We start from the raw sequence: 25,931 nt of genomic DNA, 5'->3' as shown, positions 1-25,931 counted from the left end.
CCATGTTCCAAAGAAATCCAATTGCAGTGTCCAGCTCAAGGTCTCGTTACAGTCAAGTGCCAAGCCAGGTGTGAATCTGTTGGGTGTCGCATTTCACCCTCTCAATACAGGCACTGTCAGGAGTGGGATTTGAACCCAAGCCTCTATGAGAGACTGCGACCTAAACGCAGTGCCTTGAATCGATCGGCCATCAAAGGTTCACAGGGGGCTGCTGCCATGGATCCTTAGAGAACTGATCACTTTCCAGTGTGTGGGGAGCCTAGATGGAACTAGATCCCCAACCTCCTGTAGAAGGCACAAACGTCATTCGATCTTATTGCATATGTTTTGTCCAACGCGCACATGCATGCGTCTGTTCCAATAGTCAGCTCTGTTGTACAATTAATGTTGCAAAATCTTGACCTGATGGAGTCAGGATGGCCGAGCGGTCTAAGGCGCTGTGTTCAGGTCGCAGTCTCCCCTGGAGGCATGGGTTCAAATCCCACTCCTGACAACAGTTGCCAAAACGACACCTTTGGGAAGTGCTTTTAAAAGATCCCCATGTTCCAAAGAAAACCAATTGCAGTGTCCAGCTCAAGGTCTCGTTACAGTCAAGTGCCAAGCCAGGTGTGAATCTGTTGGGTGTCACATTTCACCCTCTCAATACAGGCACTGTCAGGAGTCGGATTTGAACCCAAGCCTCTATGAGAGACTGCGACCTAAACGCAGTGCCTTGGATCGCAGTGCCTTAGATTGTTCGGCCATCAAAGGTTCACAGGGGGCTGCTGCCATGGATCCTCAGAGAACTGATCACTTTCCAGTGTGTGGGGAGCCTAGAAGGAACTAGATCCCCAACCTCCTGTAGAAGGCACAAACGTCATTCGATCTTATTGCATATGTTTTGTCCAACGCGCACATGCACGCGTCAGTTCCAATAGTCAGCTCTGTTGTACAATTAATGTTGCAAAATTTTGACCTGATGGAGTCAGGATGGCCGAGCGGTCTAAGGCGCTGTGTTCAGGTCGCAGTCTCCCCTGGAGGCGTGGGTTCAAATCCCACTCCTGACAACAGTTGCCAAAACGACACCATTGGGAAGTGCTTTTAGAAGATCCCCATGTTCCAAAGAAATCCAATTGCAGTGTCCAGCTCAAGGTCTCGTTACAGTCAAGTGCCAAGCCAGGTGTGATTCTGTTGGGTGTCGCATTTCACCCTCTCACAGCTCCTTAGTTGATGCAGCTTTGATCATTATGTGGTAGCAGGCAGCTAGTACAACTTCCACTTATCACTCGTTTTGCGGTTCCATACATGTGGTTCTGCTCAGAGCTGCTGAAAAAGAGTCAGGCCACAACCAGCAGGCCAAGTGCATTTTTCGTTTGTTTTCAAGGAACAAGTCCCCTGCATTCAGTTGCACGCAATGGCGATAGCTGCTGTCAGGAGTGGGATTTGAACCCACGCCTCCAGAGGAGACTGCGACCTTAACGCAGCGCCTTAGACCGCTCGGCCATCCTGACACCCCGCCGCGTGGCCACGATCGTGTGTGCGGATCCAAAGAGCTTCTCGGGCCAGGGTGGGTCACTGTGTGCTGACCGATGGGTGCTATTCCTTATTTTTGGATCATTTTGATGGGGAAGTGTGAGATGAGGATTATTTCAACTTGTGGAAGAAAACAAATGTTTTCACTTCACAAACATCAGAGGGATACCCTGGTAGCAAGCTCAACACAGCCAGGTTTTCTTTGCATTAGCTGGCCGTGACTCAGACTCTGCGCAAAATGAGTGCCACCCGAGAGCGCTCTCGGTGCTGCTGTTTACTTCTAGCATGTTGGCCTCACAGTAGAGCTCAGAGACTTTCAGCTGGGTGCATTTAAACATTAAATGTTATTGTCCCATTTTAGATCAAAGCTAGTTTAATTAACGAGGGGAGAACACACGTGGACGGCTAGGCTCTGAAAGCGACAACAACAAGGTAAGGCCTTAAGCCGTTATAAAAGCAGGAGACAGAAGCACTGTCACAGACACTTTGCTGTCCTGAGGAACATCAGATTCAGCAACATTTCTCATGTTTGAAAGGCAAGCTCAAAACCCTTAATCACCGAGGCAACATATATTCCAACTTCCAACCATACACCAGCAGTTCTCTGTGGTGCCACCTTGACCCTTGAGAGTTTCGCTAGTGACTGTGTTAATGTAAGCTCTTTGTTCCGCTGTAGGAATTTATCCAAAGCTCAACATTTGTTCCACATGACCTTGCGCACCACAGTTTCAAAAGCACTGCCATAAAGCAGTTCCTAACCTTTGAGCTGTAATCTCGGCACTCTGGTGGATTTTGTTAGGATTTGTTTACGGTGCTTTTCGCGGTTTACCAGTCTTGTGAGTGTTTAGCAAAGTTTAACAATTATGTGGCGAGAGGGAGCAATCACAGCTATGATGGTTAGTTGCAAAAGGTGCATCCTGACACTCGACACACACAGGTAACTCCTGCCCTTTTTTAAAGTTGCTTTTTTAGTGGCACAACTCACACAAAACTAGCATGATAGCAATTGTGCGAAGAATACAGGCACTGTCAGGAGTGGGATTCGAACCCAGGCCTCTATGAGAGACTGCGACCTAATCGCAGTGCCTTGGATTGCAGTGCCTTGGATCGCTCGGCCCCCAAAAGCCATCAAAGGTTCACAGGGGGCTGCTGCCATGGATCCTTAGAGAACTGATCACTTTCCAGTGTGTGGGGAGCCTAGATGGAACTAGATCCCCAACCTCCTGTAGAAGGCACAAACGTCATTCGATCTTATTGCATATGTTTTGTCCAACGCGCACATGCACGCATCAGTTCCAATAGTCAGCTCTGTTGTACAATTAATGTTGCAAAACTTTGACCTGACGGAGTCAGGATGGCCGAGCGGTCTAAGGCGCTGCGTTTAGGTCGCAGTCTCCCCTGGAGGCGTGGGTTCAAATCCCACTCCTGACAACAGTTGCCAAAACTGCCCCTTTGGGAAGTGCTGTCAAAAGAACCCCATGTACCAAAGAAATCCAATTCAAGTGTCCAGCACAAGGTCTCGTTACAGTCAAGTGCCAAGCGAGGTGTGAATCTGTTGGGTGTTGCATTTCACCCTTTCAATACAGGCCCTGTCAGGAGTCGGATTTGAACCCAGGCCTCTATGAGACACTGCCACCTAAATGCAGCGCCTTGGAACGCTCAGCCATCAAAAGCCATCAAAGGTTCACAGGGGGCTTCTGCCATGGATCCTCAGAGAACTGATCACTTTCCAGTGTGTGGGGAGCCTAGAAGGAACTAGATCCCCAACCTCCTGTAGAAGGCACAAACGTCATTCGATCTTATTGCATATGTTTTGTCCAACGCGCACATGCACACGTCAGTTCCAATAGTCAGCTCTGTTGTACAATTAATGTTGCAAAACTTTGACCTGATGGAGTCAGGATGGCCGAGCGGTCTAAGGCGCTGCGTTCAGGTCGCAGTCTCCCCTGGAGGCGTGGGTTCAAATCCCACTCCTGACAACAGTTGCCAAAACGACACCTTTGGGAAGTGCTTTTAAAAGATCCCCATGTTCCAAAGAAATCCAATTGCAGTGTCCAGCTCAAGGTCTCATTACAGTCAAGTGCCAAGCGAGGTGTGAATCTGTTGGGTGTCGCATTTCACCCTCTCAATACAGGCACTGTCAGGAGTGGGATTTGAACCCAAGCCTCTATGAGAGACTGCGACCTAAACTTAGTGCTTTGGATCGCAGTGCCTTAGATCGTTCGGCCATCAAAGGTTCACAGGGGGCTGCTGCCATGGATCCTTAGAGAACTGATCACTTTCCAGTGTGGGGAGCCTAGAAGGAACTAGATCCCCAACCTCCTGTAGAAGGCACAAACGTCATTCGATCTTATTGCATATGTTTTGTCCAACACGCACATGCACACGTCAGTTCCAATAGTCAGCTCTGTTGTACAATTAATGTTGCAAAATTTTGACCTGATGGAGTCAGGATGGCCGAGCGGTCTAAGGCGCTGCGTTCAGGTCGCAGTCTCCCCTGGAGGCGTGGGTTCAAATCCCACTCCTGACAACAGTTGCCAAAACGACACCATTGGGAAGTGCTTTTAGAAGATCCCCATGTTCCAAAGAAATCCAATTGCAGTGTCCAGTTCAAGGTCTCGTTACAGCCAAGTGCCAAGCCAGGTGTGATTCTGTTGGGTGTCACATTTCACCCTCTCACAGCTCCTTAGTTGATGCAGCTTTGATCATTATGTGGTAGCAGGCAGCTAGTACAACTTCCATTTATCACTCGTTTTGCGGTTCCATACATGTGGTTCTGCTCAGAGCTGCTGAAAAAGAGTCAGGCCACAACCAGCAGGCCAAGTGCATTTTTCGTTTGTTTTCAAGGAACGAGTCCCCTGCGTTCAGTTGCACGCAATGGCGAAAGCTGCTGTCAGGAGTGGGATTTGAACCCACGCCTCCAGAGGAGACTGCGACCTTAACGCAGCGCCTTAGACCGCTCGGCCATCCTGACACACCGACGCGTGGCCACGATCGTGTGTGCGGATCCAAAGAGCTTCTCGGGCCAGGGTTGGTCACTGTGTGCTGACCGATGGGTGCTATTCCTTATTTTTGGATCATTTTGATGGTGAAGTGTGAGATGAGGATTATTTCAACTTGTGGAAGAAAACAAATGTTTTCACTTCACAAACATCAGAGGGATACCCTGGTAGCAAGCTCAACACAGCCAGGTTTTCTTTGCATTAGCTGGCCGTGACTCAGCCTCTGCGCAAAATGAGTGCCACCCGAGAGCGCTCTCGGTGCTGCTGTTTACTTCTAGCATGTTGGCCTCACAGTAGAGCTCAGAGACTTTCAGCTGGGTGCATTTAAACATTAAATGTTATTGTCCCATTTTAGATCAAAGCTAGTTTAATTAACGAGGGGAGAACACACGTGGACGGCTAGGCTCTGAAAGCGACAACAACAAGGTAAGGCCTTAAGCCGTTATAAAAGCAGGAGACAGAAGCACTGTCACAGACACTTTGCTGTCCTGAGGAACATCAGATTCAGCAACATTTCTGATGTTTGAAAGGCAAGCTCAAAACCCTTAATCACAGAGGCAACATATATTCCAACTTCCAACCATACACCAGCGGTTCTCTGTGGTGCCACCTTGACCCTTGAGAGTTTCGCTAGTGACTGTGTTAATGTAAGTTCTTTGTTCCGCTGTAGGAATTTATCCAAAGCTCAACATTTGTTCCACATGACCTTGCGCGCCACAGTTTCAAAAGCACTGCCATAAAGCAGTTCCTAACCTTTGAGCTGTAATCTCGGCACTCTGCTGGATTTTGTTAGGATTTGTTTACGCTGCTTTTCGCGGTTCACCAGTCTCGTGAGTGTTTAGCAAAGTTTAACGATTATGTGGCGAGAGGGAGCAATCACAGCTATGATGATTAGTTGCAAAAGGTGCATCCTGACACTGGGCACACACAGGTAACTCCTGCCCTTTTTTAAAGTTGCGTTTTTAGTGGCACAACTCACACAAAGCTAGCATGATAGCAATTGTGCGAAGAATACAGGCACTGTCAGGAGTGGGATTCGAACCCAGGTCTCTATGAGAGACTGTGACCTAAACGCAGTGCCTTGGATCGCAGTGCCTTGGATCGCAGTGCCTTGGATCGCAGTGCCTTGGATCGCAGTGCCTTGGATCGCAGTGCCTTGGATCGCTCAGCCATCAAAAGCCATCAAAGGTACACAGGGGGCTGCTGCCATGGATCCTTAGAGAACTGATCACTTTCCAGTGTGTGGGGAGCCTAGAAGGAACTAGATCCCCAACCTCCTGTAGAAGGCACAAACGTCATTCGATCTTATTGCATATGTTTTGTCCAACGCGCACATGCACGCGTCAGTTCCAATAGTCAGCTCTGTTGTACAATTAATGTTGCAAAATTTTGACCTGATGGAGTCAGGATGGTCGAGCGGTCTAAGGCGCTGCGTTCAGGTCGTAGTCTCCCCTGGAGGCGTGGGTTCAAATCCCACTCCTGACAACAGTTGCCAAAACGGCCCCTTTGGGAAGTGCTTTTAAAAGATCCCCATGTTCCAAAGAAAACCAATTCCAGTGTCCAGCTCAAGGTCTCGTTACAGTCAAGTGCCAAGTGAGGTGTGAATCTGTTGGGTGTCGCATTTCACCCTCTCAATACAGGCACTGTCAGGAGTGGGATTTGAACCCAGGCCTCTATGAGACACTGCCACCTAAATGCAGCACCTTGGAATGCTCAGCCATCAAAGGTTCACGGGGGGCTGCTGCCATGGATCCTTAGAGAACTGATCACTTTCCAGTGTGTGGGGAGCCTAGATGGAACTAGATCCCCAACCTCCTGTAGAAGGCACAAACGTCATTCGATCTTATTGCATATGTTTTGTCCAACGCGCACATGCTCGCGTCCGTTCCAATAGTCAGCTCTGTTGTACAATTAATGTTGCAAAATTTTGACCTGATGGAGTCAGGATGGCCGAGCGGTCTAAGGCGCTGCGTTCAGGTCGCGGTCTCCCCTGGAGGCGTGGGTTCAAATCCCGCTCCTGACCAGGGTTATTATAGTTAACGAAAACGAACGAAATAACGAAAACTGAAATTGAAAAAGCATTGTCGTTAACTGAAATAAATAAAAACTAAAATTAAAAGGAAGAAACGACAACTAACTAAAACTGAATTGTGAGTTTACAAAACTAACTGAAATTATAGATATTGTTATTTTTTCAAAAGTCTTGTGGATTGATATTAAATCATTTTTTTCCTCTCTCCGAGTTTAAGCTCGGAACGCCGTCGGGCAAATGGGTGCGCATGTGCGTGCGTGCGCACACCGCGCTGCTCCTCAGAGAGTCCCATGTGGTGTTTTTTTTTTTTTTTTAACTATGATAGCACAGATAGCAGCGAGTGTCTTGTTGTGGATGATGTTGTGGATGATGTTGTGGATGATGTACGGAACACTTCTTAGTCAGGAAAAAAAACACCAACATCAAAGTAGACCTGAGAAGCGCACACAAGGCAGCTACGGAAACCGCTCTCATCCTACAAGGCAACCCGGCCTCCACCTCCAGAGAAACGTGACTACTCGTCGGGTCAACGCAGCCACAACGTTGTGTTTAGTCCTTGTGCGTTTCCGGCTACTTTATCAGTCAGATAATAACAATCAGGACTAATAATCAAAGCATCAATATAAGGACTCACAAATGTCAGCAAATTCCTGGAGGGAGCTGCTGAAACTATGGGAATGGACGTGAAGGAATGAAGAAAGTGAAAAAACAGGGACAAATATGTTTGCACCCTAAAAACTGAGCACAAAGAGCGAGGACCAAAAAACCCCCAGCACACAACCACAAGGTAATTAACACCCGCAATCCAGCTATACATGCATAAATGCGGACATGAGGTCGGACACTTCCGTAGGCTACAGAGGCTGCAAAGACCCTGCAAGTCTAATCAGCGAGCATCTAACCAAGCTAGCTCCAAAACAGAAGCAGCATCAGGTGGAGAGAACATCAGGATGCAGCTGGATTTGAGCTTTGACTCCTTCAAGGAGTTTGTTTTTGTCAAACACCACATGTAGCTGTTGTTAATCTGCTGCACTGAGGCTAAACTTTATTGGGAGTTTATTGTAGAATTTATCGAGTTTTGGAGTTCATATTGTTAGCAGTTTCTCCCTGTTGATGTTCATGTGTGCCCTTAATATTACACACATTTAGCATGTAGTGCTTCTGTCTGTGAACAGTTGGTTGCTAAATTTATTTCTTTAAAGGGTATCTTTAAAGGGTACCTGATTAAGTATGAAAATACTAAAACTAATACTGAAACTAACTAAAACTAAGCATAAAACCAAAAATAAAAACTAATAAAAACGAGCAAAACCACTCTGAAAACTAACTAAAACTAACTGAATTAGAGAAAAAAAAGTAAAAACTAACTAAAACTAAACTATAATGTAAAATCCAAAACTATTATAACCCTGCTCCTGACAACAGTTGCCAAAACGACACCTTTGGGAAGTGCTTTTAAAAGATCCCCATGTTCCAAAGAAAGCCAATTGCAGTGTCCAGCTCAAGGTCTCGTTACAGTCAAGTGCCAAGCTAGGTGTGAATCTGTTGGGTGTCGCATTTCACCCTCTCAATACAGGCACTGTCAGGAGTGGGATTTGAACCCAAGCCTCTATGAGAGACTGCGACCTATACTTAGTGCCTTGGATCGCAGTGCCTTAGATCGTTCGGCCATCAAAGGTTCACAGGGGGCTGCTGCCATGGATCCTCAGAGAACTGATCACTTTCCAGTGTGTGGGGAGCCTAGAAGGAACTAGATCCCCAACCTCCTGTAGAAGGCACAAACGTCATTCGATCTTATTGCATATGTTTTGTCCAACGCGCACATGCACACGTCAGTTCCAATAGTCAGCTCTGTTGTACAATTAATGTTGCAAAATTTTGACCTGATGGAGTCAGGATGGCCGAGCGGTCTAAGGCGCTGTGTTCAGGTCGCAGTCTCCCCTGGAGGCGTGGGTTCAAATCCCACTCCTGACAACAGTTGCCAAAACGACACCATTGGGAAGTGCTTTTAGAAGATCCCCATGTTCCAAAGAAATCCAATTGCAGTGTCCAGCTCAAGGTCTCGTTACAGTCAAGTGCCAAGCCAGGTGTGATTCTGTTGGGTGTCGCATTTCACCCTCTCACAGCTCCTTAGTTGATGCAGCTTTGATCATTATGTGGTAGCAGGCAGCTAGTACAACTTCCATTTATCACTCGTTTTGCGGTTCCATACATGTGGTTCTGCTCAGAGCTGCTGAAAAAGAGTCAGGCCACAACCAGCAGGCCAAGTGCATTTTTCGTTTGTTTTCAAGGAATGAGTCCCCTGCGTTCAGTTGCACGCAATGGCGATAGCTGCTGTCAGGAGTGGGATTTGAACCCACGCCTCCAGAGGAGACTGCGACCTTAACGCAGCGCCTTAGACCGCTCGGCCATCCTGACACACCGACGCGTGGCCACGATCGTGTGTGCGGATCCAAAGAGCTTCTCGGGCCAGGGTTGGTCACTGTGTGCTGACCGATGGGTGCTATTCCTTATTTTTGGATCATTTTGATGGTGAAGTGTGAGATGAGGATTATTTCAACTTGTGGAAGAAAACAAATGTTTTCACTTCACAAACATCAGAGGGATACCCTGGTAGCAAGCTCAACACAGCCAGCTTTTCTTTGCATTAGCTGGCCGTGACTCAGACTCTGCGCAAAATGAGTGCCACCCGAGAGCGCTCTCGGTGCTGCTGTTTACTTCTAGCATGTTGGCCTCACAGTAGAGCTCAGAGACTTTCAGCTGGGTGCATTTAAACATTAAATGTTATTGTCCCATTTTAGATCAAAGCTAGTTTAATTAACGAGGGGAGAACACACGTGGACGGCTAGGCTCTGAAAGCGACAACAACAAGGTAAGGCCTTAAGCCGTTATAAAAGCAGGAGACAGAAGCACTGTCACAGACACTTTGCTGTCCTGAGGAACATCAGATTCAGCAACATTTCTCATGTTTGAAAGGCAAGCTCAAAACCCTTAATCACCGAGGCAACATATATTCCAACTTCCAACCATACACCAGCGGTTCTCTGTGGTGCCACCTTGACCCTTGAGAGTTTCGCTAGTGACTGTGTTAATGTAAGCTCTTTGTTCCGCTGTAGGAATTTATCCAAAGCTCAACATTTGTTCCACATGACCTTGCGCACCACAGTTTCAAAAGCACTGCCATAAAGCAGTTCCTAACCTTTGAGCTGTAATCTCAGCACTCTGGTGGATTTTGTTAGGATTTGTTTACGGTGCTTTTCGCGGTTTACCAGTCTTGTGAGTGTTTAGCAAAGTTTAACAATTATGTGGCGAGAGGGAGCAATCACAGCTATGATGGTTAGTTGCAAAAGGTGCATCCTGACACTCGACACACACAGGTAACTCCTGCCCTTTTTTAAAGTTGCTTTTTTAGTGGCACAACTCACACAAAACTAGCATGATAGCAATTGTGCGAAGAATACAGGCACTGTCAGGAGTGGGATTCGAACCCAGGCCTCTATGAGAGACTGCGACCTAATCGCAGTGCCTTGGATTGCAGTGCCTTGGATCCCTCGGCCCCCAAAAGCCATCAAGGTTCACAGGGGGCTGCTGCCATGGATCCTTAGAGAACTGATCACTTTCCAGTGTGTGGGGAGCCTAGATGGAACTAGATCCCCAACCTCCTGTAGAAGGCACAAACGTCATTCGATCTTATTGCATATGTTTTGTCCAACGCGCACATGCACGCATCAGTTCCAATAGTCAGCTCTGTTGTACAATTAATGTTGCAAAACTTTGACCTGATGGAGTCAGGATGGCCGAGCGGTCTAAGGCGCTGCGTTTAGGTCGCAGTCTCCCCTGAAGGCGTGGGTTCAAATCCCGCTCCTGACAACAGTTGCCAAAACGACACCTTTGGGAAGTGCTTTTAAAAGATCCCCATGTTCCAAAGAAAGCCAATTGCAGTGTCCAGCTCAAGGTCTCGTTACAGTCAAGTGCCAAGCTAGGTGTGAATCTGTTGGGTGTCGCATTTCACCCTCTCAATACAGGCACTGTCAGGAGTGGGATTTTAACCCAAGCCTCTATGAGAGACTGCGACCTATACTTAGTGCCTTGGATCGCAGTGCCTTAGATCGTTCGGCCATCAAAGGTTCACAGGGGGCTGCTGCCATGGATCCTCAGAGAACTGATCACTTTCCAGTGTGTGGGGAGCCTAGAAGGAACTAGATCCCCAACCTCCTGTAGAAGGCACAAACGTCATTCGATCTTATTGCATATGTTTTGTCCAACGCGCACATGCACACGTCAGTTCCAATAGTCAGCTCTGTTGTACAATTAATGTTGCAAAATTTTGACCTGATGGAGTCAGGATGGCCGAGCGGTCTAAGGCGCTGTGTTCAGGTCGCAGTCTCCCCTGGAGGCGTGGGTTCAAATCCCACTCCTGACAACAGTTGCCAAAACGACACCATTGGGAAGTGCTTTTAGAAGATCCCCATGTTCCAAAGAAATCCAATTGCAGTGTCCAGCTCAAGGTCTCGTTACAGTCAAGTGCCAAGCCAGGTGTGATTCTGTTGGGTGTCGCATTTCACCCTCTCACAGCTCCTTAGTTGATGCAGCTTTGATCATTATGTGGTAGCAGGCAGCTAGTACAACTTCCATTTATCACTCGTTTTGTGGTTCCATACATGTGGTTCTGCTCAGAGCTGCTGAAAAGAGTCAGGCCACAACCAGCAGGCCAAGTGCATTTTTCGTTTGTTTTCAAGGAATGAGTCCCCTGCGTTCAGTTGCACGCAATGGCGATAGCTGCTGTCAGGAGTGGGATTTGAACCCACGCCTCCAGAGGAGACTGCGACCTTAACGCAGCACCTTAGACCGCTCGGCCATCCTGACACACCGACGCGTGGCCACGATCGTGTGTGCGGATCCAAAGAGCTTCTCGGGCCAGGGTTGGTCACTGTGTGCTGACCGATGGGTGCTATTCCTTATTTTTGGATCATTTTGATGGTGAAGTGTGAGATGAGGATTATTTCAACTTGTGGAAGAAAACAAATGTTTTCACTTCACAAACATCAGAGGGATACCCTGGTAGCAAGCTCAACACAGCCAGGTTTTCTTTGCATTAGCTGGCCGTGACTCAGACTCTGCGCAAAATGAGTGCCACCCGAGAGCGCTCTCGGTGCTGCTGTTTACTTCTAGCATGTTGGCCTCACAGTAGAGCTCAGAGACTTTCAGCTGGGTGCATTTAAACATTAAATGTTATTGTCGCATTTTAGATCAAAGCTAGTTTAATTAACGAGGGGAGAACACACGTGGACGGCTAGGCTCTGAAAGCGACAACAACAAGGTAAGGCCTTAAGCCGTTATAAAAGCAGGAGACAGAAGCACTGTCACAGACACTTTGCTGTCCTGAGGAACATCAGATTCAGCAACATTTCTGATGTTTGAAAGGCAAGCTCAAAACCCTTAATCACCGAGGCAACATATATTCCAACTTCCAACCATACACCAGCGGTTCTCTGTGGTGCCACCTTGACCCTTGAGAGTTTCGCTAGTGACTGTGTTAATGTAAGCTCTTTGTTCCGCTGTAGGAATTTATCCAAAGCTCAACATTTGTTCCACATGACCTTGCGCACCACAGTTTCAAAAGCACTGCCATAAAGCAGTTCCTAACCTTTGAGCTGTAATCTCAGCACTCTGGTGGATTTTGTTAGGATTTGTTTACGGTGCTTTTCGCGGTTTACCAGTCTTGTGAGTGTTTAGCAAAGTTTAACAATTATGTGGCGAGAGGGAGCAATCACAGCTATGATGGTTAGTTGCAAAAGGTGCATCCTGACACTCGACACACACAGGTAACTCCTGCCCTTTTTTAAAGTTGCTTTTTTAGTGGCACAACTCACACAAAACTAGCATGATAGCAATTGTGCGAAGAATACAGGCACTGTCAGGAGTGGGATTCGAACCCAGGCCTCTATGAGAGACTGCGACCTAATCGCAGTGCCTTGGATTGCAGTGCCTTGGATCCCTCGGCCCCCAAAAGCCATCAAAGGTTCACAGGGGGCTGCTGCCATGGATCCTTAGAGAACTGATCACTTTCCAGTGTGTGGGGAGCCTAGATGGAACTAGATCCCCAACCTCCTGTAGAAGGCACAAACGTCATTCGATCTTATTGCATATGTTTTGTCCAACGCGCACATGCACGCATCAGTTCCAATAGTCAGCTCTGTTGTACAATTAATGTTGCAAAACTTTGACCTGATGGAGTCAGGATGGCCGAGCGGTCTAAGGCGCTGCGTTTAGGTCGCAGTCTCCCCTGGAGGCGTGGGTTCAAATCCCACTCCTGACAACAGTTGCCAAAACTGCCCCTTTGGGAAGTGCTTTTAAAAGAACCCCATGTACCAAAGAAATCCAATTCAAGTGTCCAGCACAAGGTCTCATTACAGTCAAGTGCCAAGCCAGGTGTGAATCTGTTGGGTGTCGCATTTCACCCTCTCAATAGAGGCACTGTCAGGAGTGGGATTTGAACCCAAGCCTCTATGAGAGACTGCGACCTAAACTTAGTGCCTTGGATCGCAGTGCCTTAGATCGTTCGGCCATCAAAGGTTCACAGGGGGTTGCTGCCATGGATCCTTAGAGAACTGATCACTTTCCAGTGTGTGGGGAGCCTAGAAGGAACTAGATCCCCAACCTCCTGTAGAAGGCACAAACGTCATTCGATCTTATTGCATATGTTTTGTCCAACGCGCACATGCACACGTCAGTTCCAATAGTCAGCTCTGTTGTACAATTAATGTTGCAAAATTTTGACCTGATGGAGTCAGGATGGCCGAGCGGTCTAAGGCGCTGCGTTCAGGTCGCAGTCTCCCGTGGAGGCGTGGGTTCAAATCCCACTCCTGACAACAGTTGCCAAAACGACACCATTGGGAAGTGCTTTTAGAAGATCCCCATGTTCCAAAGAAATCCAATTGCAGTGTCCAGCTCAAGGTCTCGTTACAGTCAAGTGCCAAGCCAGGTGTGATTCTGTTGGGTGTCACATTTCACCCTCTCACAGCTCCTTAGTTGATGCAGCTTTGATCATTATGTGGTAGCAGGCAGCTAGTACAACTTCCATTTATCACTCGTTTTGCGGTTCCATACATGTGGTTCTGCTCAGAGCTGCTGAAAAAGAGTCAGGCCACAACCAGCAGGCCAAGTGCATTTTTCGTTTGTTTTCAAGGAACGAGTCCCCTGCGTTCAGTTGCACGCAATGGTGAAAGCTGCTGTCAGGAGTGGGATTTGAACCCACGCCTCCAGAGGAGACTGCGACCTTAACACAGCGCCTTAGACCGCTCGGCCATCCTGACACACCGACGCATGGCCACGATCGTGTGTGCGGATCCAAAGAGCTTCTCGGGCCAGGGTTGGTCACTGTGTGCTGACCGATGGGTGCTATTCCTTATTTTTGGATCATTTTGATGGTGAAGTGTGAGATGAGGATTATTTCAACTTGTGGAAGAAAACAAATGTTTTCACTTCACAAACATCAGAGGGATACCCTGGTAGCAAGCTCAACACAGCCAGGTTTTCTTTGCATTAGCTGGCCGTGACTCAGACTCTGCGCAAAATGAGTGCCACCCGAGAGCGCTCTCGGTGCTGCTGTTTACTTCTAGCATGTTGGCCTCACAGTAGAGCTCAGAGACTTTCAGCTGGGTGCATTTAAACATTAAATGTTATTGTCCCATTTTAGATCAAAGCTAGTTTAATTAACGAGGGGAGAACACACGTGGACGGCTAGGCTCTGAAAGAGACAGCAACAAGGTAAGGCCTTAAGCCGTTATAAAAGCAGGAGACAGAAGCACTGTCACAGACACTTTGCTGTCCTGAGGAACATCAGATTCAGCAACATTTCTCATGTTTGAAAGGCAAGCTCAAAACCCTTAATCACCGAGGCAACATATATTCCAACTTCCAACCATACACCAGCGGTTCTCTGTGGTGCCACCTTGACCCTTGAGAGTTTCGCTAGTGACTGTGTTAATGTAAGTTCTTTGTTCCGCTGTAGGAATTTATCCAAAGCTCAACATTTGTTCCACATGACCTTGCGCGCCACAGTTTGAAAAGCACTGCCATGAAGCAGTTCCTAACCTTTGAGCTGTAATCTCGGCACTCTGCTGGATTTTGTTAGGATTTGTTTACGCTGCTTTTCGCGGTTCACCAGTCTCGTGAGTGTTTAGCAAAGTTTAACGATTATGTGGCGAGAGGGAGCAATCACAGCTATGATGGTTAGTTGCAAAAGGTGCATCCTGACACTGGGCACACACAGGTAACTCCTGCCCTTTTTTAAAGTTGCGTTTTTAGTGGCACAACTCACACAAAGCTAGCATGATAGCAATTGTGCGAAGAATACAGGCACTGTCAGGAGTGGGATTCGAACCCAGGCCTCTATGAGAGACTGTGACCTAAACGCAGTGCCTTGGATCGCAGTGCCTTGGATCGCAGTGCCTTGGATCGCAGTGCCTTGGATCGCAGTGCCTTGGATCGCAGTGCCTTGGATCGCTCGGCCATCAAAAGCCATCAAAGGTACACAGGGGGCTGCTGCCATGGATCCTTAGAGAACTGATCACTTTCCAGTGTGTGGGGAGCCTAGAAGGAACTAGATCCCCAACCTCCTGTAGAAGGCACAAACGTCATTCGATCTTATTACATATGTTTTGTCCGACGCGCACATGCACGCGTCAGTTCCAATAGTCAGCTCTGTTGTACAATTAATGTTGCAAAATTTTGACCTGATGGAGTCAGGATGGTCGAGCGGTCTAAGGCGCTGCGTTCAGGTCGCAGTCTCCCCTGGAGGCGTGGGTTCAAATCCCACTCCTGACAACAGTTGCCAAAACGACACCTTTGGGAAGTGCTTTTAAAAGATCCCCATGTTCCAAAGAAATCCAATTGCAGTGTCCAGCTCAAGGTCTCGTTACAGTCAAGTGCCAAGCCAGGTGTGAATCTGTTGGGTGTCGCATTTCACCCTCTCAATACAGGCACTGTCAGGAGTGGGATTTGAACCCAGGCCTCTATGAGACACTGCGACCTAAATGCAGCGCCTTGGAACGCTCAGCCATCAAAAGCCATCAAAGGTTTACAGGGGGCTACTGCCATGGATCCTTAGAGAACTGATCACTTTCCAGTGTGTGGGGAGCCTAGAAGGAACTAGATCCCCAACCTCCTGTAGAAGGCACAAACGTCATTCGATCTTATTGCATATGTTTTGTCCAACGCGCACATGCACGCGTCTGTTCCAATAGTCAGCTCTGTTGTACAATTAATGTTGCAAAATTTTGACCTGATGGAGTCAGGATGGCTGAGCGGTCTAAGGCGCTGCGTTCAGGTCGCAGTCTCCCCTGGAGGCGTGGGTTCAAATCCCACTCCTGACAACAGTTGCCAAAACGACACCTTTGGGAAGTGCTTTTAAAAGATCCCCATGTTCCAAAGAAAACCAATTCCAGTGTCCCGCTCAAGGTCTCGTTACAGTCAAGTGCCAAGCGAGGTGTGAATCTGTTGGGTGTCGCATTTCACCCTCTCAATACAGGCACTGTCAGGAGTGGGATTTGAACCCAGGCCCCTATGAGACACTGCCACCTAAATGCAGCACCTTGGAATGCTCAGCCATCAAAAGCCATCAAAGGTTCACGGGGGGCTGCTGCCATGGATCCTTAGAGAACTGATCACTTTCCAGTGTGTGGGGAGCCTAGAAGGAACTAGATCCCCAACCTCCTGTAGAAGGCACAAACGTCATTCGATCTTATTGCATATGTTTTGTCCAACGCGCACATGCACGCGTCAGTTCCAATAGTCAGCTCTGTTGTACAATTAATGTTGCAAAATTTTGACCTGATGGAGTCAGGATGGCCGAGCGGTCTAAGGCGCTGCGTTCAGGTCGCAGTCTCCCCTGGAGGCGTGGGTTCAAATCCCACTCCTGACAACAGTTGCCAAAACGACACCATTGGGAAGTGCTTTTAGATGATCCCCATGTTCCAAAGAAATCCAATTGCAGTGTCCAGCTCAAGGTCTCATTACAGTCAAGTGTGATTCGGTTGGGTGTCGCATTTCACCCTCTCACAGCTCCTTAGTTGATGCAGCTTTGATCATTATGTGGTAGCAGGCAGCTAGTACAACTTCCATTTATCACTCGTTTTGTGGTTCCATACATGTGGTTCTGCTCAGAGCTGCTGAAAAAGAGTCAGGCCACAACCAGCAGGCCAAGTGCATTTTTCGTTTGTTTTCAAGGAACGAGTCCCCTGCGTCCAGTTGCACGCAATGGCGATAGCTGCTGTCAGGAGTGGGATTTGAACCCACGCCTCCAGAGGAGACTGCGACCTTAACGCAGCGCCTTAGACCACTCGGCAATCCTGACACACCGACGCGTGGCCACGATCGTGTGTGCGGATGCAAAGAGCTTCTCGGGCCAGGGTTGGTCACTGTGTGCTGACCGATGGGTGCTATTCCTTATTTTTGGATCATTTTGATGGTGAAGTGTGAGATGAGGATTATTTCAACTTGTGGAAGAAAACAAATGTTTTCACTTCACAAACATCAGAGGGATACCCTGGTAGCAAGCTCAACACAGCCAGGTTTTCTATGCATTAGCTGGCCGTGACTCAGACTCTGCGCAAAATGAGTGCCACCCGAGAGCGCTCTCGGTGCTGCTGTTTACTTCTAGCATGTTGGCCTCACAGTAGAGCTCAGAGACTTTCAGCTGGGTGCATTTAAACATTAAATGTTATTGTCGCATTTTAGATCAAAGCTAGTTTAATTAACGAGGGGAGAACACACGTGGACGGCTAGGCTCTGAAAGAGACAACAACAAGGTAAGGCCTTAAGCCGTTATAAAAGCAGGAGACAGAAGCACTGTCACAGACACTTTGCTGTCCTGAGGAACATCAGATTCAGCAACATTTCTCATGTTTGAAAGGCAAGCTCAAAACCCTTAATCACCGAGGCAACATATATTCCAACTTCCAACCATACACCAGCGGTTCTCTGTGGTGCCACCTTGACCCTTGAGAGTTTCGCTAGTGACTGTGTTAATGTAAGCTCTTTGTTCCGCTGTAGGAATTTATCCAAAGCTCAACATTTGTTCCACATGACCTTGCGCACCACAGTTTCAAAAGCACTGCCATAAAGCAGTTCCTAACCTTTGAGCTGTAATCTCGGCACTCTGGTGGATTTTGTTAGGATTTGTTTACGGTGCTTTTCGCGGTTTACCAGTCTTGTGAGTGTTTAGCAAAGTTTAACAATTATGTGGCGAGAGGGAGCAATCACAGCTATGATGGTTAGTTGCAAAAGGTGCATCCTGACACTGGGCACACACAGGTAACTCCTGCCCTTTTTTAAAGTTGCTTTTTTAGTGGCACAACTCACACAAAACTAGCATGATAGCAATTGTGCGAAGAATACAGGCACTGTCAGGAGTGGGATTCGAACCCAGGCCTCTATGAGAGACTGCGACCTAATCGCAGTGCCTTGGATTGCAGTGCCTTGGATCGCTCGGCCCCCAAAAGCCATCAAAGGTTCACAGGGGGCTGCTGCCATGGATCCTTAGAGAACTGATCACTTTCCAGTGTGTGGGGAGCCTAGATGGAACTAGATCCCCAACCTCCTGTAGAAGGCACAAACGTCATTCGATCTTATTGCATATGTTTTGTCCAACGCGCACATGCACGCATCAGTTCCAATAGTCAGCTCTGTTGTACAATTAATGTTGCAAAACTTTGACCTGATGGAGTCAGGATGGCCGAGCGGTCTAAGGCGCTGCGTTTAGGTCGCAGTCTCCCCTGGAGGCGTGGGTTCAAATCCCACTCCTGACAACAGTTGCCAAAACTGCCCCTTTGGGAAGTGCTTTTAAAAGAACCCCATGTACCAAAGAAATCCAATTCACGTGTCCAGCACAAGGTCTCGTTACAGTCAAGTGCCAAGCGAGGTGTGAATCTGTTGGGTGTTGCATTTCACCCTTTCAATACAGGCCCTGTCAGGAGTGGGATTCGAACCCAGGCCTCTATGAGACACTGCCACCTAAATGCAGCGCCTTGGAACACTCAGCCATCAAAAGCCGTCAAAGGTTCACAGGGGGCTGCTGCCATGGATCCTCAGAGAACTGATCACTTTCCAGTGTGTGGGGAGCCTAGAAGGAACTAGATCCCCAACCTCCTGTAGAAGGCACAAACGTCATTCGATCTTATTGCATATGTTTTGTCCAACGCGCACATGCACACGTCAGTTCCAATAGTCAGCTCTGTTGTACAATTAATGTTGCAAAATTTTGACCTGATGGAGTCAGGATGGCCGAGCGGTCTAAGGCGCTGCGTTCAGGTCGCAGTCTCCCCTGGAGGCGTGGGTTCAAATCCCACTCCTGACAACAGTTGCCAAAACGACACCTTTGGGAAGTGCTTTTAAAAGATCCCCATGTTCCAAAGAAATCCAATTGCAGTGTCCAGCTCAAGGTCTCATTACAGTCAAGTGCCAAGCCAGGTGTGAATCTGTTGGGTGTCGCATTTCACCCTCTCAATACAGGCACTGTCAGGAGTGGGATTTGAACCCAAGCCTCTATTAGAGACTGCGACCTAAACGCAGTGTCTTGGATCGCTCGGCCTTCAAAAGCCATCAAAGGTTCACAGGGGGCTGCTGCCATGGATCCTTAGAGAACTGATCACTTTCCAGTGTGTGGGGAGCCTAGATGGAACTAGATCCCCAACCTCCTGTAGAAGGCACAAACGTCATTCGATCTTATTGCATATGTTTTGTCCAACGCGCACATGCACGCGTCTGTTCCAATAGTCAGCTCTGTTGTACAATTAATGTTGCAAAATTTTGACCTGATGGAGTCAGGATGGCCGAGCGGTCTAAGGCGCTGCGTTCAGGTCGCAGTCTCCCCTGGAGGCGTGGGTTCAAATCCCACTCCTGACAACAGTTGCCAAAACGACACCTTTGGGAAGTGCTTTTAAAAGATCCCCATGTTCCAAAGAAAACCAATTGCAGTGTCCCGCTCAAGGTCTCGTTACAGTCAAGTGCCAAGCCAGGTGTGAATCTGTTGGGTGTTGCATTTCACCCTCTCAATACAGGCACTGTCAGGAGTGGGATTTGAACCCAGGCCCCTATGAGACACTGCCACCTAAATGCAGCGCCTTGGAACGCTCAGCCATCAAAAGCCATCAAAGGTTCACAGGGGGCTGCTGCCATGGATCCTTAGAGAACTGATCACTTTCCAGTGTGTGGGGAGCCTAGATGGAACTAGATCCCCAACCTCCTGTAGAAGGCACAAACGTCATTCGATCTTATTGCATATGTTTTGTCCAATGCGCACATGCACGCGTCGGTTCCAATAGTCAGCTCTGTTGTACAATTAATGTTGCAAAATTTTGACCTGATGGAGTCAGGATGGCCGAGCGGTCTAAGGCGCTGCGTTCAGGTCGCAGTCTCCCCTGGAGGCCTGGGTTCAAATCCCACTCCTGACAACAGTTGCCAAAACAACACCTTTGGGAAGTGCTTTTAGAAGATCCCCATGTTCCAAAGAAATCCAATTGCAGTGTCCAGCTCAAGGTCTCGTTACAGTCAAGTGTGATTCGGTTGGGTGTCGCATTTCACCCTCTCACAGCTCCTTAGTTGATGCAGCTTTGATCATTATGTGGTAGCAGGCAGCTAGTACAACTTCCATTTATCACTCGTTTTGTGGTTCCATACATGTGGTTCTGCTCAGAGCTGCTGAAAAAGAGTCAGGCCACAACCAGCAGGCCAAGTGCATTTTTCGTTTGTTTTCAAGGAACGAGTCCCCTGCGTTCAGTTGCACGCAATGGCGATAGCTGCTGTCAGGAGTGGGATTTGAACCCACGCCTCCAGAGGAGACTGCGACCTTAACGCAGCGCCTTAGACCGCTCGGCCATCCTGACACACCGACGCGTGGCCACGATCGTGTGTGCGGATCCAAAGAGCTTCTCGGGCCAGGGTTGGTCACTGTGTGCTGACCGATGGGTGCTATTCCTTATTTTTGGATCATTTTGATGGTGAAGTGTGAGATGAGGATTATTTCAACTTGTGGAAGAAAACAAATGTTTTCACTTCACAAACATCAGAGGGATACCCTGGTAGCAAGCTCAACACAGCCAGGTTTTCTTTGCATTAGCTGGCCGTGACTCAGACTCTGCGCAAAATGAGTGCCACCCGAGAGCGCTCTCGGTGCTGCTGTTTACTTCTAGCATGTTGGCCTCACAGTAGAGCTCAGAGACTTTCAGCTGGGTGCATTTAAACATTAAATGTTATTGTCCCATTTTAGATCAAAGCTAGTTTAATTAACGAGGGGAGAACACACGTGGACGGCTAGGCTCTGAAAGCGACAACAACAAGGTAAGGCCTCAAGCCGTTATAAAAGCAGGAGACAGAAGCACTGTCACAGACACTTTGCTGTCCTGAGGAACATCAGATTCAGCAACATTTCTCATGTTTGAAAGGCAAGCTCAAAACCCTTAATCACCGAGGCAACATATATTCCAACTTCCAACCATACACCAGCGGTTCTCTGTGGTGCCACCTTGACCCTTGAGAGTTTTGCTAGTGACTGTGTTAATGTAAGCTCTTTGTTCCGCTGTAGGAATTTATCCAAAGCTCAACATTTGTTCCACATGACCTTGCGCACCACAGTTTCAAAAGCACTGCCATAAAGCAGTTCCTAACCTTTGAGCTGTAATCTCGGCACTCTGGTGGATTTTGTTAGGATTTGCTTACGGTGCTTTTCGCGGTTTACCAGTCTTGTGAGTGTTTAGCAAAGTTTAACAATTATGTGGCGAGAGGGAGCAATCACAGCCATGATGGTTAGTTGCAAAAGGTGCATCCTGACACTCGGCACACACAGGTAACTCCTGCCCTTTTTTAAAGTTGCTTTTTTAGTGGCACAACTCACACAAAACTAGCATGATAGCAATTGTGCGAAGAATACAGGCACTGTCAGGAGTGGGATTCGAACCCAGGCCTCTATGAGAGACTGCGACCTAATCGCAGTGCCTTGGATTGCAGTGCCTTGGATCGCTCGGCCCCCAAAAGCCATCAAAGGTTCACAGGGGGCTGCTGCCATGGATCCTTAGAGAACTGATCACTTTCCAGTGTGTGGGGAGCCTAGAAGGAACTAGATCCCCAACCTCCTGTAGAAGGCACAAACGTCATTCGATCTTATTGCATATGTTTTGTCCAACGCGCACATGCACGCGTCTGTTCCAATAGTCAGCTCTGTTGTACAATTAATGTTGCAAAATTTTGACCTGATGGAGTCAGGATGGCCGAGCGGTCTAAGGCGCTGCGTTCAGGTCGCAGTCTCCCCTGGAGGCGTGGGTTCAAATCCCACTCCTGACAACAGTTGCCAAAACGACACTTTTGGGAAGTGCTTTTCAAAGATCCCCATGTTCCAAAGAAATCCAATTCCAGTGTCCAGCTCAAGGTCTCGTTACAGTCAAGTGCCAAGCGAGGTGTGAATCTGTTGGGTGTCGCAATTCACCCTCTCAATACAGGCACTGTCAGGAGTGGGATTTGAACCCAGGCCTCTATGAGAGACTGTGACCTAAACGCAGTGCCTTGGATCGTTCGGCCATCAAAGGTTCACAGGGGGCTGCTGCCATGGATCCTTAGAGAACTGATCACTTTCCAGTGTGTGGGGAGCCTAGAAGGAACTAGATCCCCAACCTCCTGTAGAAGGCACAAACGTCATTCGATCTTATTGCATATGTTTTGTCCAACGCGCACATGCACACGTCAGTTCCAATAGTCAGCTCTGTTGTACAATTAATGTTGCAAAATTTTGACCTGATGGAGTCAGGATGGCCGAGCGGTCTAAGGCGCTGCGTTCAGGTCGCAGTCTCCCCTGGAGGCGTGGGTTCAAATCCCACTCCTGACAACAGTTGCCAAAACGACACCATTGGGAAGTGCTTTTAGAAGATCCCCATGTTCCAAAGAAATCCAATTGCAGTGTCCAGCTCAAGGTCTCGTTACAGTCAAGTGCCAAGCCAGGTGTGATTCTGTTGGGTGTCGCATTTCACCCTCTCACAGCTCCTTAGTTGATGCAGCTTTGATCATTATGTGGTAGCAGGCAGCTAGTACAACTTCCATTTATCACTCGTTTTGCGGTTCCATACATGTGGTTCTGCTCAGAGCTGCTGAAAAAGAGTCAGGCCACAACCAGCAGGCCAAGTGCATTTTTCGTTTGTTTTCAAGGAACGAGTCCCCTGCGTTCAGTTGCACGCAATGGCGATAGCTGCTGTCAGGAGTGGGATTTGAACCCACACCTCCAGAGGAGACTGCGACCTTAACGCAGCGCCTTAGACCGCTCGGCCATCCTGACACACTGACGCGTGGCCACGATCGTGTGTGCGGATCCAAAGAGCTTCTCGGGCCAGGGTTGGTCACTGTGTGCTGACCGATGGGTGCTATTCCTTATTTTTGGATCATTTTGATGGTGAAGTGTGAGATGAGGATTATTTCAACTTGTGGAAGAAAACAAATGTTTTCACTTCACAAACATCAGAGGGATACCCTGGTAGCAAGCTCAACACAGCCAGGTTTTCTTTGCATTAGCTGGCCGTGACTCAGACTCTGCGCAAAATGAGTGCCACCCGAGAGCGCTCTCGGTGCTGCTGTTTACTTCTAGCATGTTGGCCTCACAGTAGAGCTCCAAGACTTTCAGCTGGGTGCATTTAAACATTAAATGTTATTGTCCCATTTTAGATCAAAGCTAGTTTAATTAACGAGGGGAGAACACACGTGGACGGCTAGGCTCTGAAAGCGACAACAACAAGGTAAGGCCGTAAGCCGTTATAAAAGCAGGAGACAGAAGCACTGTCACAGACACTTTGCTGTCCTGAGGAACATCAGATTCAGCAACATTTCTCATGTTTGAAAGGCAAGCTCAAAACCCTTAATCACCGAGGCAACATATATTCCAACTTCCAACCATACACCAGCGGTTCTCTGTGGTGCCACCTTGACCCTTGAGAGTTTCGCTAGTGACTGTGTTAATGTAAGTTCTTTGTTCCGCTGTAGGAATTTATCCAAAGCTCAACATTTGTTCCACATGACCTTGCGCGCCACAGTTTGAAAAGCACTGCCATAAAGCAGTTCCTAACCTTTGAGCTGTAATCTCGGCACTCTGCTGGATTTTGTTAGGATTTGTTTACGCTGCTTTTCGCGGTTCACCAGTCTCGTGAGTGTTTAGCAAAGTTTAACGATTATGTGGCGAGAGGGAGCAATCACAGCTATGATGGTTAGTTGCAAAAGGTGCATCCTGACACTGGGCACACACAGGTAACTCCTGCCCTTTTTTAAAGTTGTGTTTTTAGTGGCACAACTCACACAAAGCTAGCATTATAGCAATTGTGCGAAGAATACAGGCACTGTCAGGAGTGGGATTCGAACCCAGGTCTCTATGAGAGACTGTGACCTAAACGCAGTGCCTTGGATCGCAGTGCCTTGGATCGCTCAGCCATCAAAAGCCATCAAAGGTTCACAGGGGGCTGCTGCCATGGATCCTTAGAGAACTGATCACTTTCCAGTGTGTGGGGAGCCTAGATGGAACTAGATCCCCAACCTCCTGTAGAAGGCACAAACGTCATTCGATCTTATTGCATATGTTTTGTCCAACGCGCACATGCACGCATCAGTTCCAATAGTCAGCTCTGTTGTACAATTAATGTTGCAAAACTTTGACCTGATGGAGTCAGGATGGCCGAGCGGTCTAAGGCGCTGCGTTTAGGTCGCAGTCTCCCCTGGAGGCGTGGGTTCAAATCCCACTCCTGACAACAGTTGCCAAAACTGCCCCTTTGGGAAGTGCTTTTAAAAGAACCCCATGTACCAAAGAAATCCAATTCACGTGTCCAGCACAAGGTCTCGTTACAGTCAAGTGCCAAGCGAGGTGTGAATCTGTTGGGTGTTGCATTTCACCCTTTCAATACAGGCCCTGTCAGGAGTGGGATTTGAACCCAGGCCTCTATGAGACACTGCCACCTAAATGCAGCGCCTTGGAACACTCAGCCATCAAAAGCCGTCAAAGGTTCACAGGGGGCTGCTGCCATGGATCCTCAGAGAACTGATCACTTTCCAGTGTGTGGGGAGCCTAGAAGGAACTAGATCCCCAACCTCCTGTAGAAGGCACAAACGTCATTCGATCTTATTGCATATGTTTTGTCCAACGCGCACATGCACACGTCAGTTCCAATAGTCAGCTCTGTTGTACAATTAATGTTGCAAAATTTTGACCTGATGGAGTCAGGATGGCCGAGCGGTCTAAGGCGCTGCGTTCAGGTCGCAGTCTCCCCTGGAGGCGTGGGTTCAAATCCCACTCCTGACAACAGTTGCCAAAACGACACCTTTGGGAAGTGCTTTTAAAAGATCCCCATGTTCCAAAGAAATCCAATTGCAGTGTCCAGCTCAAGGTCTCATTACAGTCAAGTGCCAAGCCAGGTGTGAATCTGTTGGGTGTCGCATTTCACCCTCTCAATACAGGCACTGTCAGGAGTGGGATTTGAACCCAAGCCTCTATGAGAGACTGCGACCTAAACGCAGTGTCTTGGATCGCTCGGCCTTCAAAAGCCATCAAAGGTTCACAGGGGGCTGCTGCCATGGATCCTTAGAGAACTGATCACTTTCCAGTGTGTGGGGAGCCTAGATGGAACTAGATCCCCAACCTCCTGTAGAAGGCACAAACGTCATTCGATCTTATTGCATATGTTTTGTCCAACGCGCACATGCACGCGTCTGTTCCAATAGTCAGCTCTGTTGTACAATTAATGTTGCAAAATTTTGACCTGATGGAGTCAGGATGGCCGAGCGGTCTAAGGCGCTGCGTTCAGGTCGCAGTCTCCCCTGGAGGCGTGGGTTCAAATCCCACTCCTGACAACAGTTGCCAAAACGACACCTTTGGGAAGTGCTTTTAAAAGATCCCCATGTTCCAAAGAAAACCAATTGCAGTGTCCAGCTCAAGGTCTCGTTACAGTCAAGTGCCAAGCCAGGTGTGAATCTGTTGGGTGTTGCATTTCACCCTCTCAATACAGGCACTGTCAGGAGTGGGATTTGAACCCAGGCCCCCTATGAGACACTGCCACCTAAATGCAGCGCCTTGGAACGCTCAGCCATCAAAAGCCATCAAAGGTTCACAGGGGGCTGCTGTCATGGATCCTTAGAGAACTGATCACTTTCCAGTGTGTGGGGAGCCTAGATGGAACTAGATCCCCAACCTCCTGTAGAAGGCACAAACGTCATTCGATCTTATTGCATATGTTTTGTCCAATGCGCACATGCACGCGTCGGTTCCAATAGTCAGCTCTGTTGTACAATTAATGTTGCAAAATTTTGACCTGATGGAGTCAGGATGGCCGAGCGGTCTAAGGCGCTGCGTTCAGGTCGCAGTCTCC

At 48.2% G+C, this 25,931-nt stretch overlaps 26 non-coding genes across 26 annotated transcripts; 18 read left to right on the top strand and 8 right to left on the bottom strand.

The window, feature by feature from the left end:
• Positions 1 to 963: 963 nt before the first annotated feature.
• On the top strand, positions 964 to 1,046 carry trnal-cag (transfer RNA leucine (anticodon CAG)). Its single transcript has one exon. It is a non-coding gene; the product is annotated as a tRNA-Leu (tRNA).
• Positions 1,047 to 1,407: 361 nt separating this feature from the next.
• On the bottom strand, positions 1,408 to 1,490 carry trnal-aag (transfer RNA leucine (anticodon AAG)). The gene has a single exon. It is a non-coding gene; the product is annotated as a tRNA-Leu (tRNA).
• Positions 1,491 to 2,860: 1,370 nt separating this feature from the next.
• Positions 2,861 to 2,943, top strand: trnal-uag (transfer RNA leucine (anticodon UAG)). The gene has a single exon. It is a non-coding gene; the product is annotated as a tRNA-Leu (tRNA).
• Positions 2,944 to 3,408: 465 nt separating this feature from the next.
• On the top strand, positions 3,409 to 3,491 carry trnal-cag (transfer RNA leucine (anticodon CAG)). Its single transcript has one exon. It is a non-coding gene; the product is annotated as a tRNA-Leu (tRNA).
• A 468-nt stretch (positions 3,492 to 3,959) lies between these two features.
• trnal-cag (transfer RNA leucine (anticodon CAG)) lies at positions 3,960 to 4,042 on the top strand. Its single transcript has one exon. It is a non-coding gene; the product is annotated as a tRNA-Leu (tRNA).
• Positions 4,043 to 4,403: 361 nt separating this feature from the next.
• On the bottom strand, positions 4,404 to 4,486 carry trnal-aag (transfer RNA leucine (anticodon AAG)). Its single transcript has one exon. It is a non-coding gene; the product is annotated as a tRNA-Leu (tRNA).
• Positions 4,487 to 8,437: 3,951 nt separating this feature from the next.
• On the top strand, positions 8,438 to 8,520 carry trnal-cag (transfer RNA leucine (anticodon CAG)). The gene has a single exon. It is a non-coding gene; the product is annotated as a tRNA-Leu (tRNA).
• Positions 8,521 to 8,881: 361 nt separating this feature from the next.
• Positions 8,882 to 8,964, bottom strand: trnal-aag (transfer RNA leucine (anticodon AAG)). Its single transcript has one exon. It is a non-coding gene; the product is annotated as a tRNA-Leu (tRNA).
• Positions 8,965 to 10,333: 1,369 nt separating this feature from the next.
• On the top strand, positions 10,334 to 10,416 carry trnal-uag (transfer RNA leucine (anticodon UAG)). Its single transcript has one exon. It is a non-coding gene; the product is annotated as a tRNA-Leu (tRNA).
• Positions 10,417 to 10,886: 470 nt separating this feature from the next.
• trnal-cag (transfer RNA leucine (anticodon CAG)) lies at positions 10,887 to 10,969 on the top strand. Its single transcript has one exon. It is a non-coding gene; the product is annotated as a tRNA-Leu (tRNA).
• A 360-nt stretch (positions 10,970 to 11,329) lies between these two features.
• Positions 11,330 to 11,412, bottom strand: trnal-aag (transfer RNA leucine (anticodon AAG)). Its single transcript has one exon. It is a non-coding gene; the product is annotated as a tRNA-Leu (tRNA).
• A 1,370-nt stretch (positions 11,413 to 12,782) lies between these two features.
• On the top strand, positions 12,783 to 12,865 carry trnal-uag (transfer RNA leucine (anticodon UAG)). Its single transcript has one exon. It is a non-coding gene; the product is annotated as a tRNA-Leu (tRNA).
• Positions 12,866 to 13,335: 470 nt separating this feature from the next.
• On the top strand, positions 13,336 to 13,418 carry trnal-cag (transfer RNA leucine (anticodon CAG)). The gene has a single exon. It is a non-coding gene; the product is annotated as a tRNA-Leu (tRNA).
• Positions 13,419 to 13,779: 361 nt separating this feature from the next.
• Positions 13,780 to 13,862, bottom strand: trnal-aag (transfer RNA leucine (anticodon AAG)). The gene has a single exon. It is a non-coding gene; the product is annotated as a tRNA-Leu (tRNA).
• A 2,526-nt stretch (positions 13,863 to 16,388) lies between these two features.
• On the top strand, positions 16,389 to 16,471 carry trnal-cag (transfer RNA leucine (anticodon CAG)). The gene has a single exon. It is a non-coding gene; the product is annotated as a tRNA-Leu (tRNA).
• A 349-nt stretch (positions 16,472 to 16,820) lies between these two features.
• Positions 16,821 to 16,903, bottom strand: trnal-aag (transfer RNA leucine (anticodon AAG)). Its single transcript has one exon. It is a non-coding gene; the product is annotated as a tRNA-Leu (tRNA).
• A 1,370-nt stretch (positions 16,904 to 18,273) lies between these two features.
• Positions 18,274 to 18,356, top strand: trnal-uag (transfer RNA leucine (anticodon UAG)). The gene has a single exon. It is a non-coding gene; the product is annotated as a tRNA-Leu (tRNA).
• A 465-nt stretch (positions 18,357 to 18,821) lies between these two features.
• Positions 18,822 to 18,904, top strand: trnal-cag (transfer RNA leucine (anticodon CAG)). Its single transcript has one exon. It is a non-coding gene; the product is annotated as a tRNA-Leu (tRNA).
• Positions 18,905 to 19,369: 465 nt separating this feature from the next.
• trnal-cag (transfer RNA leucine (anticodon CAG)) lies at positions 19,370 to 19,452 on the top strand. The gene has a single exon. It is a non-coding gene; the product is annotated as a tRNA-Leu (tRNA).
• An 897-nt stretch (positions 19,453 to 20,349) lies between these two features.
• Positions 20,350 to 20,432, bottom strand: trnal-aag (transfer RNA leucine (anticodon AAG)). The gene has a single exon. It is a non-coding gene; the product is annotated as a tRNA-Leu (tRNA).
• A 1,370-nt stretch (positions 20,433 to 21,802) lies between these two features.
• Positions 21,803 to 21,885, top strand: trnal-cag (transfer RNA leucine (anticodon CAG)). The gene has a single exon. It is a non-coding gene; the product is annotated as a tRNA-Leu (tRNA).
• Positions 21,886 to 22,340: 455 nt separating this feature from the next.
• trnal-cag (transfer RNA leucine (anticodon CAG)) lies at positions 22,341 to 22,423 on the top strand. Its single transcript has one exon. It is a non-coding gene; the product is annotated as a tRNA-Leu (tRNA).
• Positions 22,424 to 22,784: 361 nt separating this feature from the next.
• Positions 22,785 to 22,867, bottom strand: trnal-aag (transfer RNA leucine (anticodon AAG)). Its single transcript has one exon. It is a non-coding gene; the product is annotated as a tRNA-Leu (tRNA).
• A 1,370-nt stretch (positions 22,868 to 24,237) lies between these two features.
• Positions 24,238 to 24,320, top strand: trnal-uag (transfer RNA leucine (anticodon UAG)). The gene has a single exon. It is a non-coding gene; the product is annotated as a tRNA-Leu (tRNA).
• A 465-nt stretch (positions 24,321 to 24,785) lies between these two features.
• trnal-cag (transfer RNA leucine (anticodon CAG)) lies at positions 24,786 to 24,868 on the top strand. The gene has a single exon. It is a non-coding gene; the product is annotated as a tRNA-Leu (tRNA).
• Positions 24,869 to 25,333: 465 nt separating this feature from the next.
• Positions 25,334 to 25,416, top strand: trnal-cag (transfer RNA leucine (anticodon CAG)). The gene has a single exon. It is a non-coding gene; the product is annotated as a tRNA-Leu (tRNA).
• Positions 25,417 to 25,931: the final 515 nt, after the last annotated feature.

This window comes from Archocentrus centrarchus, chromosome 19, assembly GCF_007364275.1.
Source record: "Archocentrus centrarchus isolate MPI-CPG fArcCen1 chromosome 19, fArcCen1, whole genome shotgun sequence".
NCBI classification, from domain to species: domain Eukaryota; kingdom Metazoa; phylum Chordata; class Actinopteri; order Cichliformes; family Cichlidae; genus Archocentrus; species Archocentrus centrarchus.
This window is presented reverse-complemented; position numbering and strand designations above follow the sequence as displayed.